The sequence below is a fragment of the Xenopus laevis genome, chromosome 8S (assembly GCF_017654675.1).
Source record: "Xenopus laevis strain J_2021 chromosome 8S, Xenopus_laevis_v10.1, whole genome shotgun sequence".
Lineage (NCBI taxonomy): Eukaryota > Metazoa > Chordata > Amphibia > Anura > Pipidae > Xenopus > Xenopus laevis.
The window spans coordinates 58,923,488-58,935,479 of NC_054386.1; the positions used below are offsets into that span (position 1 = coordinate 58,923,488).

The window sequence follows — 11,992 nt, forward strand, 5'->3', positions numbered from 1 at the left end:
TGCTAAAAATCATTAAGACATGAAATAAGCGGAATGGGATTGTTTTGCCTCCAATAAGGATTAATTGAATCTTATTTAGTATCAAGTACATGGTAATGTTTTATTCTTACAGATTTAGTTTAAAAAATTGTAAATTATTTTGGAAATCAGTCAATCCTCCCACATACAAAGAATGGTTAACTTATACGGAAGAAATGAGACAACTAGAAGAAATATCACATTTGATGAATAATGACAGCGCCAATTACTGGAAAATTTGGTCTCCCTGTTTAGATTTCCTCAGAAATAATAGTTAGAGGAAATGCTTTATTATTCATAACCAAGAAGAACATTTTATGTAATAAGCATTCATGTGTAGCCCCATTCACAATATAGACTTGTTGCTGTAATCCAGGGATCCCCAACCTTTTGAACCCGTGAGCAACATTCAGAAGTAAAAGGAGTTGGGGAGTGTCATGCCAGGGCCACCTTGCACTGGCATTTTAAAAGTTAATACTTTAATTACTCAGTCTCAGGCTCACACAGAGACCCTTAATTGTATATCTCACCAGGGGGCTGTGGAAAGGTGACATCCATATCTGTCATCTGAGACGGTCTGGAGCCACACCATTTGGGCAAGGAAGCTGGGCCAGTCTGTTCTTTGATCGGCTGATCAAAGAACAGAGCTGTGGACCTAGAGCAGCAGGGGGGGATAGCTAGTAGAAAATTATGGATTATAGGAAAGCATCCATATCTCCTGTGTCATAGGATTCACAACCTCATAACTTACATATTGGTTATGAGGAGGTCACATGCTTCCTAACAATACCAAACAGGGCTAGCCTATACCCACCTGTTAGGAGGGCTGGTTCCTGGGGGACTGGAAAGTGGGAACCTATTAGTGTTTGGTATTGTTCTTCTTGCCCACATATGAATCACAGCCTGCCCATGTTTTTATTATAGTATTGGGTACTGGCAAGTACCAGTATTATATTAAGGGATATTGGGGAATATTGCCTGAGAGTAGCAAACCCCCTGCAGGGGGTCGTAAATGACATGTTCCTGGGCACTCCTACCTCATGCATAAGGTAATGAGGGGAGTGTCCCAGCAGGAAATAAAAAGGTGACATTCCCAATATCAGATTGTCATACAAGGAGGCTCCATTTTTTCAGTGGATTGTATGTCCAGCTTCCAACTCGTGCCTCAGAGGAAATACACTGACAACTTCAAAACTTGGTAAAGTAAGGGTTTTCTTTGTGTTTTTACCCCCTTTTATTTTATTTACTGTATTTGCAACTGTGTGTCATCTTTGTAATATCATTTTTATATATATACATATGCACTGTTTCTTTTAAATATTAAATATCATTTAATACGTTAGTCCTTGTGCTCTAAACGAACTCATTGCCCATGTGAATGCTTGTGCCTACGTGTATGAACTCTTCGTATGTGTGGAAAGGGAAAGTTGCCTATTTGTATGTTGGATAATTAGTACGGCTAGCAGGAAAGTGTGTTTGAATGTAGATTAACCCTTTGGCTGCTGGAGTGCTTGTTAGACTAATAGGATCTTACCCTGAGTAACTACCATAGGAGAGAGTGTTTGATGCATTGTGTAGTGTGAATTATTACCTGTTATAGAGGGCAGGGGAATAGTCACATTAGGTTTCTATCGCCTGTTAATGATAGATGGTGGCAGCGAATGAACTTTGTGGGTGTTGGTGTGTTTTTGGGGTGTCTGATGTTAGTCTAACCTGTGTGTAAGGTGATTGAGAGACTGATTGTAACCCCTTGTAGCCAAACCCAAGAGTTAAGTGTGGTTGAGTGAGGCGCTTTTGTGACAGGGAGCAACAATAGCATGAAAAATGTTCTTGGGGTGCCAAATAAGTGCTGTGATTGGCCATTTAGTAGCCCCTATGTGGATTGTCAACCTAGATTGAGGCTCTGTTTGGTAGTGAACCTGGTTTTTATACAACCAAAACTTGCCTCCAAGCCTGGAATTCAAAAATAGGCACCTGCTTTGAGGCCACTGGGAGCAACCTTCAAGGGGTTGGAGAGCAACATGTTGCTCACGAGCTACTGGTTGGGGATCACTGCTGTAATCTATTGATTTTCTTGTATAAAACAATATCACTTTTTTAATTAAGCTATGACTCGTTGTCTGACTTGCTGATTTGAATATTACGAATGTGTAAATGTTTATTACAAATATTCCGTTTTCTTTCCCAACCCTTTCCCTTTTTCTTCTGTACCCCTTCCCCCTCCCTTGTTAAAATTATAAATAAATTGAAAAAAAAAAATGGGGTCTATGGGAGATGGCCTTCCCTTAATCTGAAGCTTACGTATAATGGATCCCATACCTGCAATATAGGGCTGAGCTCCACACCGTGCTTACATCCAACCCATCACCATGTGATGACATGCATGCGACCTGTCGGATGTGCAGAAGAGAATGGAACTTAATATGAAATTGCAGGTACAAACCACATGTATCTGTCAGATGAAAATGCAGTGTTTGGCATTAAGTTCCTTTCTCTTCTGCACATCCAACACATTGCATATGTGTCCTCGCTTGGTGACGGGTCGGATGTAAGCACACTGTGGAGTTCAGCCCATATGTCACATCTATATTGCAAAACAGATATTCAAATAGAGAAAGGCCATGGATGGTTAAAAAGAAAGAACACTTTAAAATTAGCAATTTTAAATAAAGGCATTGGCTGGAACTATAAGCTGGCAAAATGCATCAACATTTTGCAATAATTATAATGTAATTGCCACTAAAATGACTAATAGTAAAGCTGAAGTTCTAATACTTTGGCTACATAATAGAAGGTGATATTTCACTGGAGAGGATCTTGTAAGTTAGCAAAAGTTAATGAAAGGAAATACACTGTATTGCTGAGATCATGAACATGAACTCAGGTAGTTGCTGGCAGACATGATAGGGTCATAAGAATTGATGATACTGTCAAGAAATCTTTGAGTGGGGCACATCCAGTTTATTACTGTGGATTTTTACTATAACACTCGAGATATTTAGCTAGCTGCCATTTTTACTGCAGCGCTTTGTCTCAGGCGTGCAGAATGCCCCTTAAAGAAAAAGAAAGCTGCAGAGGCAGTTTATTGCTAGTGATGGGTGAATTTGGGCCATTTCGGCGAAAAATTAGCAAAACACTGATGGCGTCTCGTTTTTTGATGCCGACATCCATTTTTTGATGCTGTCACACATTCGCCAGCGTCCAAAAAAAACCACGACAGTTTCGTGAATTTATTCGTGGGAAATCGTGCCTGGCAAATAGATTCACCCATCACTATTTATTGGCAATAGATTGGCCACAATAGTGCAAGCTCGAACACTCTATTTATTTTGTAGAATGCTTTACCATATCTGAGTAAACAGCTCTAGAAGCTCTCTCTGTTTGTTTAGTATAGCAGCTGCCATATTAACCTGGTGTGACATCACTTCCTGCCTCCGTCTCTCCCAGCTCATAGCTCTGGGCTCAGATTACAGCAGGGAAGGGAGAAGGAGAAAGGAGCAAACTGAGCATGATCAAGCCCATGCTCTGGAGGTTTAAACTGAACGAAGGAAGTCTGATACAGAAGCCCATGTGTACATAATAGAAGTAAAGAAATGCAGCATTTCTTTTGACAAAGGACTCAGCAGCATTACTTTGAGGATTTACCTGTGTATTCATAAAGACTTTTCTCATAAAGCATAATTAATTGTAACCTTCCTTCTCCTTTAAAATTGATTGTGTTTTAGACAATTTATTTGCCCCTCTATGTCATTAGCGTTTCACATACCTGGTCTATGGCAGGCAGTTAGTTGATGGTTATTTAGATCTGTCTCCTATAAAATACCTCCAAAATATCAAGTCTCTCCTTTACAGTTCCAACTCATCTTCCATGTGTTCCTGAAGTACATGCTCAAATGCCAATTTGTCCATATAATGTCATTACCGGAGGGGTGGCAGAGGGTTTTCTACTCATCCAAAGGTAAGCTGAGGCAGATGGCAGGCTATACTAAGTTGCACAGTTACATATATAATGTATATCATACTACTTGTAAATAGGATAACACTAACTGCTGAGCTTTAGTTAAAAATTTGCATGTTTACTGCAATTTTTTTTTATAGCTGGGATGAATCCTGTTGCTTCTTTCTACTCCATATAAGCAACATATAATAATTAACAAACTAGTAGTTGCATGAATAGCCAATTTATAAAAAGAAAAAAAGTAAAAATCATATCAAGACATCATGCTGTGACAATCTACTAGCAAAAAGTACCAAAAAAAAAGGTTGTTGGAAATAAGGTGAGGAATGGTGGTTATACTCCCAGAAAACTGAACCTCGGATCAGGCAGATAAATAACCAGCTTCACTATTTCCACAGCAATTAAATCCTCTCTGCTTGGCTTCAGTATTAATAATAATACTCATTGGATTGGGATTACCTTTTACTTGCTAACATCAAACAGATAAGAACACCACTTAGTGCCAGAATACATATTCGGCTGCACATTTACCATTAAATATGATTCCCCTTTGTGCTCACAATATATTCAGTGGTTTTGAAGGGCATGTTGCATAAACGTCTTGTACAAATTGGTTGTTCAGAAAGGGTTTTTTTTATTTAATTTGGAAATTGAGGATTTAGCATCACTCAGTCGGGCCTCTGCTACTTTGGAACTGGACAAAATGAAATTAGAATCTCATTTACTCTTAGCAGAGGAGTCATGTTTCTATGGAGTTGCTGGAACAGGAACTCCAGCAGACTCTTTGCAGTGCCATAAGAATATATCAGATAATGATAATAAAAGAAATTATGATGAACTGAACCTTTTACCTATGAGCCACATTCAAGTATAAAATGTATGTTGGAGAGCAACATAAGCATGCAAAAAGACCCTGGAGTGCCAAATAAAGGCTGCAATAGGGTATTATGTGGACTTGCAGCCAACAGGAGGCTCTATTTGGCAATAGACATGTTTTTTATGCAATTAAGCACCTGCTTGGAGGCCACTGGGAGCAACATTCAAGGGGTCGGACAGCAAGATGTTGCTCATGAGCCACTGGTTGGGGATCATTGCCCTGACCCAATGCAGAAGAAAGATATAAAGTAGGGGCAAAATTAAATGCAAACATTTTGCTTTCTATCTAAACCTTAAATAAAAATTTCTTATTCCCCATTCCCCTCTACTATTCATAAATATACCAATACTCTTGACTCTTGACAAACACTAATCAGTAGTGTTTAGTGTTTACACTCATGATAAATCCTGTATTTTCTTGTCCTGAACATTAGATTTGCATGCAGTGCTTCTTCCTAATATGAAATACATTGGCTGTTAAAGTCTATTTTACCTACAGTGCTTTCATTTCAGAGCATCGCCGTGCACGCATGTTTACATTTGTTCAAAGCTGTGCACGTGCATCTTTGTTTGCCGCTCGGTTGGGACGGGATGCAACGTGGCCGTTCAGGTAGCCTGGGCACTGGTCCCAGGTCCATAGAGAAGGCTTGTGGGGTGAGCGCTTGTAAGGGAAAGTTCATTGAAATCCCCCTCTAGTGCTAAAACACACTCTAGCCCAGCAGTGGCACTTTGCTTTTCTCAGCAAGGCAGAGAGAGATTTTAGATTGTCTAAGGGTGGGAAACAATTGTTAAAGTGGACCTGTCACCCAGACATAAAAACCTGTATAATTAAAGTCCTTTTCAAATTAAACATGAAAGCCACATTCTTTTTTTTATTAAAACATCCATACCTGTTGTAAACTCATTTAAAAATCTCAGCTGTCAATGATATAATTGCCTGCCCCTCCTCTATTCTTTAGGCATAGAGGCAGAGCAGGCAATTACTTTCAATTTCTATTCAGCACTTTCTAGATGTCAATGCACTCCCTACATTCACCCTCCCTCCTTACCATCTGATTACGTAGCCAGTGCTTGGGGATTGCCATCAGGTCCCCTTTTCTGACACATAAATAAGATTTTGAGATAATGTAAGGCTTGCATTAATAATAGTGTCCACAAAATATCAGCTACCTGCTTGCTATAATTATGAATTACCAGGCTCAAGGAAACAAGATTTAAATAATTTATATAGTATAAGTAAAGTATATTTTGCTTGACTAACATGATAAAATAGGATTTGGAATTATTTCTTAAGGTGACAGGTCCCCTTTAAGAGCATACAAGAGGACAAAAGTATAAATATATTGTAACAGAATGTTACTATTCTCCTTTTGAAAATAACAACTTTGATCCAAAGATTTATATGCCTTTCATATTAACACAAAAACACTAATAAATAAGCTGTAAGACAATTGCAGAATCAAACCATTAGTTAATGCAGCTTCTTACTGACTGACATTTCTGTTTTTCAAGAGGTGCTACAATATATTTCCTGAAACCAAGACTTTAATATGGTTAAGGGTAGGGACACACTGGGCGATTTGGGGAGATTTAGTCGTCTGGCGACTAATCGCAGCGACTTTTCTCCCCGAATGCCTCCCCTCACTCTGCACCTGGATAAAATGAAAAGTCGCCGGCGCTAATCACACACGGCGATTCGTTTTCCGAAATCGCCCGAAGTTGCCTCACGAGGAAACTTCGGGCGACTTCGGAAAACGAATCGCCGCGTGTGATTAGCGCAGGCGATTTTTCATTTTAGCCAGGCGTAGAGCGAGGGGAGGCATTTGGGGAAGATTGGTCGTGGAAAGTCGCGGCGATTAGTCGCCAGGCGACTAAATCTCCCCAAATCGCCCAGTGTGTCCCTACCCTAAAGGGTAGTCAGTGGTCACCTTGGTCAGCCTTTCCCTGATTGTCTACTTAAAGAAGAGAGAAAGTCATATACTTGCCATTCAGAGAACAAAGGGACTTTTTATGCTGCCACCATGTGGTCCTATCAAATGATTGGACATCCTGGGATCTTCAAAGCAGATGATAATTTTATGTGTGCCTGGAAAGTATATTTTTCCTTGCAGCGGGAAGTGGGAGCTGTCATTTTAAAGCTCTGTGGTAACAAAGGATCAAGCAATTTTGCTTTTAAGATTTTATAGGTTTATGTATAATGGAGTAAACAAAACAAACATTTTCCAGCACCCAAAGGTGTAACCCTGGTAACTAACAGGTTCTAGTCTCTAGTTTCACAATCTCTGCAACTCTGTGTATTTTTCTAATTGTCTGGGTAGATAGCATCTCCCAAACCCTCCAATCAGTGTTACCATGCAGGCAATCATACACAAAGCCCCTAGGGATAGTTTTAGCCTAAGGCCTGCAATAAAGCTGGCCATAGACGCAAAGATCCGATCGTACGAATCATGGATTCGTACGATTTTCGGACCATGTGTGGAGAGTCCCGACATTTTTCGTCCGTCGGAGATCGGTCGTTTGGTCGATCGGACAGGTTAGAAAATTTCTGTCGCCTGCCGATAATATCTCTGCGTGTATTGCCGATCGTACGATTTTCAGTGGGAGACTGTCACTAGTGTTGTCAGACATAAGTATCGTACGATTGCTGTCAGGGGCAGAACATTGGGTGATCTGTTCTTATTTGATCGGAATGGTAAAGACTTTGATCTGAATGGTTAGTGGAGGGTCGGGAGATGGGAAAGTCCGATCGTACGTTGATTCGTACGATCGGATCTTTGCGTCTATGGTCAGCTTAAGGAAAGATCCCCTTACATTCTATCTCCTCCAATGTTCAATTGCTTCTGGCTGTCAGTTTAAAAACATCATTCTACTCTATGGTACTGCCGCTGAAAGGGTTCTGTGTGTACCAAAATATATACCAAACATTAAAACAGAAAATATCTTTTCTCCCTCTTATACATTATGCTCTCCACATATATCATAGGCAGAGTAATGTGTATTAACTTGAATATGAATGGTGTTGTTGTACAGCAATGCACTCATAGTTCTTTTAAATAACTTGCACATGTCTTTAAAGGAGTGTTTTTTTCAACTTCTTCAGTTGGAGAGATCCCCTAATGACTTGCAGAAACAGGGCTTGAAGGGGACCATTCAACCTATGAAATAATTCCAAATCATTTTCTATCATGTTAGTTGAGTAAAATAAACTTTACTTTCACTATATAAGTTTACTATAGTCAAACTTCACTCTCCAGTTGATGCTGAATGCTCTAGACTTGCAACAGCTGGAGAAAAACAGACTTGTCTTGTAAACTTGTAAAACTTGTAAATGCAATATAATCTATTGGGTATAAATTATTTTCCCTCCCCTAATATTACAGCATCAAATATTTCTGAGCCTGATGAATAGGGTAAAGTGGGTTTATGTTAATTAGTAGCAAAATGTCACTTGTAAAATATGCAATCTCATGTTATAGTTTTCATTGACACTGAAATACAGAAGAAAATTACCACATTATGTGAATACTGTACTTTGTGCAGTGATTATGTATATTATTTTCTCCCAAAAGTCATTTGGTGATTTTTTAGATGTTCAAAATAGGATTTAATTCACCATGATGTCTCTCTTTACACTGCAGATATCTTTGGCTAAGACAGGTTGTATCTAAGGGCTCAATTCCCAGAGACATTAAAGGTCAAGATGAGAGGCCATACTGTGAACAAGAAGGCCTACTTTTCTGCAGAGTCTCATGGTAATATCCCCTGGATGTTTAACTGCTTCAAGACCAAGAGGCAATTGATATTTTTTTTCTTGATCACTCACTGTATGTTCTACACGTACCATTCACAGAACATGCTTGCAGATGTATTTTGAGATTCATATGAGAAATCACAGGGGACAGTACCTGGGGATCAAAAGGTATAAATAAAACATTGGCTAAAATATACAGTAAACTGTGCATGATGCTTTTAAATGATCATTGAATTATCAGACGGATGACTCCATATGTTGTTAATGTGGCTTTGGCACCTCAGTATATATGAGACCAACTCTACATACGCAGTCTGTATGTATTGTAGTATGTTTATGTTTTGAATACTAGGTGATGGAAAGACATACTATACTTTAACCTCCAACATTCTGTCATGGCCCTAAAGCAACAATATCCCCTACTAACAATTATACTGATTAGAGGATACTTATTTGTTTTAGATGACTTGGGAATCGATAGATATTTTTAGTGATTGACATGTATCCTTGATTCAATGATTTTGAAATATAATTGATGTGATAAGCAGGATCTGCCTTTGTGTTGCTATTTGCATTACTGCTGGTTCTGACTTTAAAAAAACATGTGTATTGGACAGTTGCATATAATTAAATTTGTATGCAATATAAATGACAGAACTGTGCAGATGAAAGCTGCCAAAAAGGCAAAGGCTTTGCAGAATAACAATTTCTTACCAAAATATCTCAAGGTACTTCTGTTTATCTGTGCTGTAATCTGTATCTCAAGGATCATGCTTGGAGCAGCTACAATCTTCATGTTTGTCCTGTTTAGCCGAAGGAATAACAAAAAACATCGATTTTTTTTTTGTGAAAAAATTCAAAATTGTGCAGCTTTTCTAAGGTCACTGGGAGCAACATCCCTGGTTGGGGATCACTGATCTATTGAATGAAAAGTCAGTCTCATCAGGTAGTATCAAGTCTACCAAGAACTTGATACATCCTATGAATGTATTCCAGTGCATTGAGAGCATAGTAGAACACAGGTCAGTTTCTTATGATTGTTTGAAAAAAGCAATACAGTCAAATTAATCAATGAGCTTTTTATTTCTTCTTTGGAAGAGGTTTGCTTTCATAGGGGGTAGCTTAGCTGTGTGTAAACACAGGATATGGGTTTCTCTTACCTTCATTCTTCTGCAATAGCCTCCTCCTGGGCTGATTTGACCTTTAAATCTAATGCATTTGGTTATGTTGATTGCTTCTACGTATAGAAGTCTATAAAGGTATACGCCAAAAAAAATCCTAGACACCTAGCACCTGCTAATAACCTCAAAACGGAAAGGTTAGATTTTATTTATCATATTACATATAAACACAAGAACACTAGTAAAATGCTTCTTATTTTGAAAATGCAAGTTTAACGCCAATAAGTAATCATGTTACACTTGATGCTGATATCTTAAAACATGTGTGGGGTTAGGGTTAATAGTCAACAGGCAGACTGCAGTGCTGCTCTTAAAAAAATACAGAAATGTCATTTCAAGCTCTGTGGAGCAGCTATCCATTTTAGTAGCCTACTGTGTACCCTGGAAGCATAATGTAGCACTAATGGATAAACCATGAAGTCAGGAAAGAGTCTGAACGATTCCCTGCAAAGATAAAAAGAAAAAATGAAAATACCCACACATGGTTTCTACACAAAAAGCAATCTTTCTACAAAATCATGGCACTGAGACCTGGAATAATTCCAATAGTTACAATGCTGTTTTTCTTTTAATCAAGACTGTTAATTGGAGACTGCAGTGAATCACTTACACAGTACATTGTGAAGGTTACGTCACTCAGTAGCCAGCTGGTAAATAAATGGTGTGAGATCATGTAATAATTAATTTTCTAATTGAATGTTTCCATTAGTGTGGCTCACCATGTGGCAAGCCCCAAACAACAGAGAGACAAGGAATAGTCAGATGGCATTTATATGGGAATTAAATGCTGTTTTCATCACATACTGTCTCTTCTGCTCTCTCCCTGATCACTTTTTAATTGGGAATTTTAACATATTTTTCCCCTGGTAATTCTAAACTTCAATGATGTTAGCACATTTTCTAGGCAGTAAATGTTTTCTTTCATCTGTGCCCTCCTACCCTCTGATGCTTCCAGCTGATTCAGTTGGGTTACAAGATCAACATCTGCAAGTCAGGTCTAATGTATGGTTTCCACAATTGAACCCAATCCAAGCCAAAGCCAAGTCAAAGGAAATGCTTTGTAAAATACTGCATTTTTTGCACAAATAGCAAAAACGTATATACACAAGAGTTATGAACATCCTTTGAACAAACATCCTGATATAAAATATACTTAGAAACTGTGAATAGTGATAACACAATGAATCAGACAGAGTCCACCACTCCCCCCAGGCCCCCCTTCCAAAAAGCCCCCTGCCTGAGCCACAACCCCCCCTCTGGCCGCAACCAACGCCTAACTTTTTCTTCTGGCAGCCATAGCTGGGGCCAGGTAGGGAGTGCAGAAGCAGTGGCAAAGTCTTTATGTAGGGAGGATTTTCTCCCCAGTGTTCAGCCTGCCTAGTCTGAACCTGATCTCTTAAGATAGAACTGATGCTTAATGATGTAGTTTGAGTCACATGACTCACTGAAACTTGTGTATATATAAAACATAATTCAGGCATAATTCATATATAAACACCGGGCAAATTTGCACCTGGGCAGTAACCTATGGCAACCAATCAAAGGTATGCTTTAATTATTCAACCTGCAGGAGGATGAAAAAATGCAATCACTGATTGGTTGCTATGGGGTACTGTCCAGGTGCAAATTTGCCTGCTGTTTATTAATTAGCCCCAATGTATCCAGGGCGCCGAACACTGCCAAATTTTTGCTAGTGTTACTTTGGCAATGCGAGCAAATCAAAGTGAAGATGCGCTAGCGTTCAATTCTGCCTAGCTCAACTTCGTTAGAGGTCTCGCTCAGGCTAATTTGCATACGGCGGGAAATTTAAAGTTGAATGAACGTATATTTTGCCGCAAATACATTACATTACACAAGTCCAGGGAACTATAATAAAGAACATAGAGTTGTTACAATGCCCTACACATGATATACACTGTATAGTTAATGTTCCATATGTTAGAAAATGTATGGGGGAACCCGGTTACCCAAATCATTTTTCAAAGACTTTTGCAGCCTATCACTCTGAAAAAAGGAAAAGATGCCAGTGTTTTTTGGACTTGGACCACTAAAAAATATGATGTAATTAACAGAAAAATGAGGAAGATCTATGTACCCCATTGCACTTCTCCTGGTCTAAGGTGGCAAAGGCAAGTCTGGCGAAAATTCACCTGGCAATAGAGTGAGAATCAACACTAGCTCCTCCGCTAGCGAAGAGACGCCTGCGCC

At 39.0% G+C, this 11,992-nt stretch overlaps 1 long non-coding RNA gene across 1 annotated transcript; it reads left to right on the forward strand.

Moving 5' to 3' along the window:
• Nucleotides 1-1,157: 1,157 nt before the first annotated feature.
• LOC108700108 lies at nt 1,158-11,771 on the forward strand. The gene is made up of 3 exons (XR_005963748.1): nt 1,158-1,216; nt 3,871-3,976; nt 8,491-11,771. It is a non-coding gene; the product is annotated as an uncharacterized LOC108700108 (long non-coding RNA).
• The last annotated feature ends 221 nt before the right edge of the window (nt 11,772-11,992 follow it).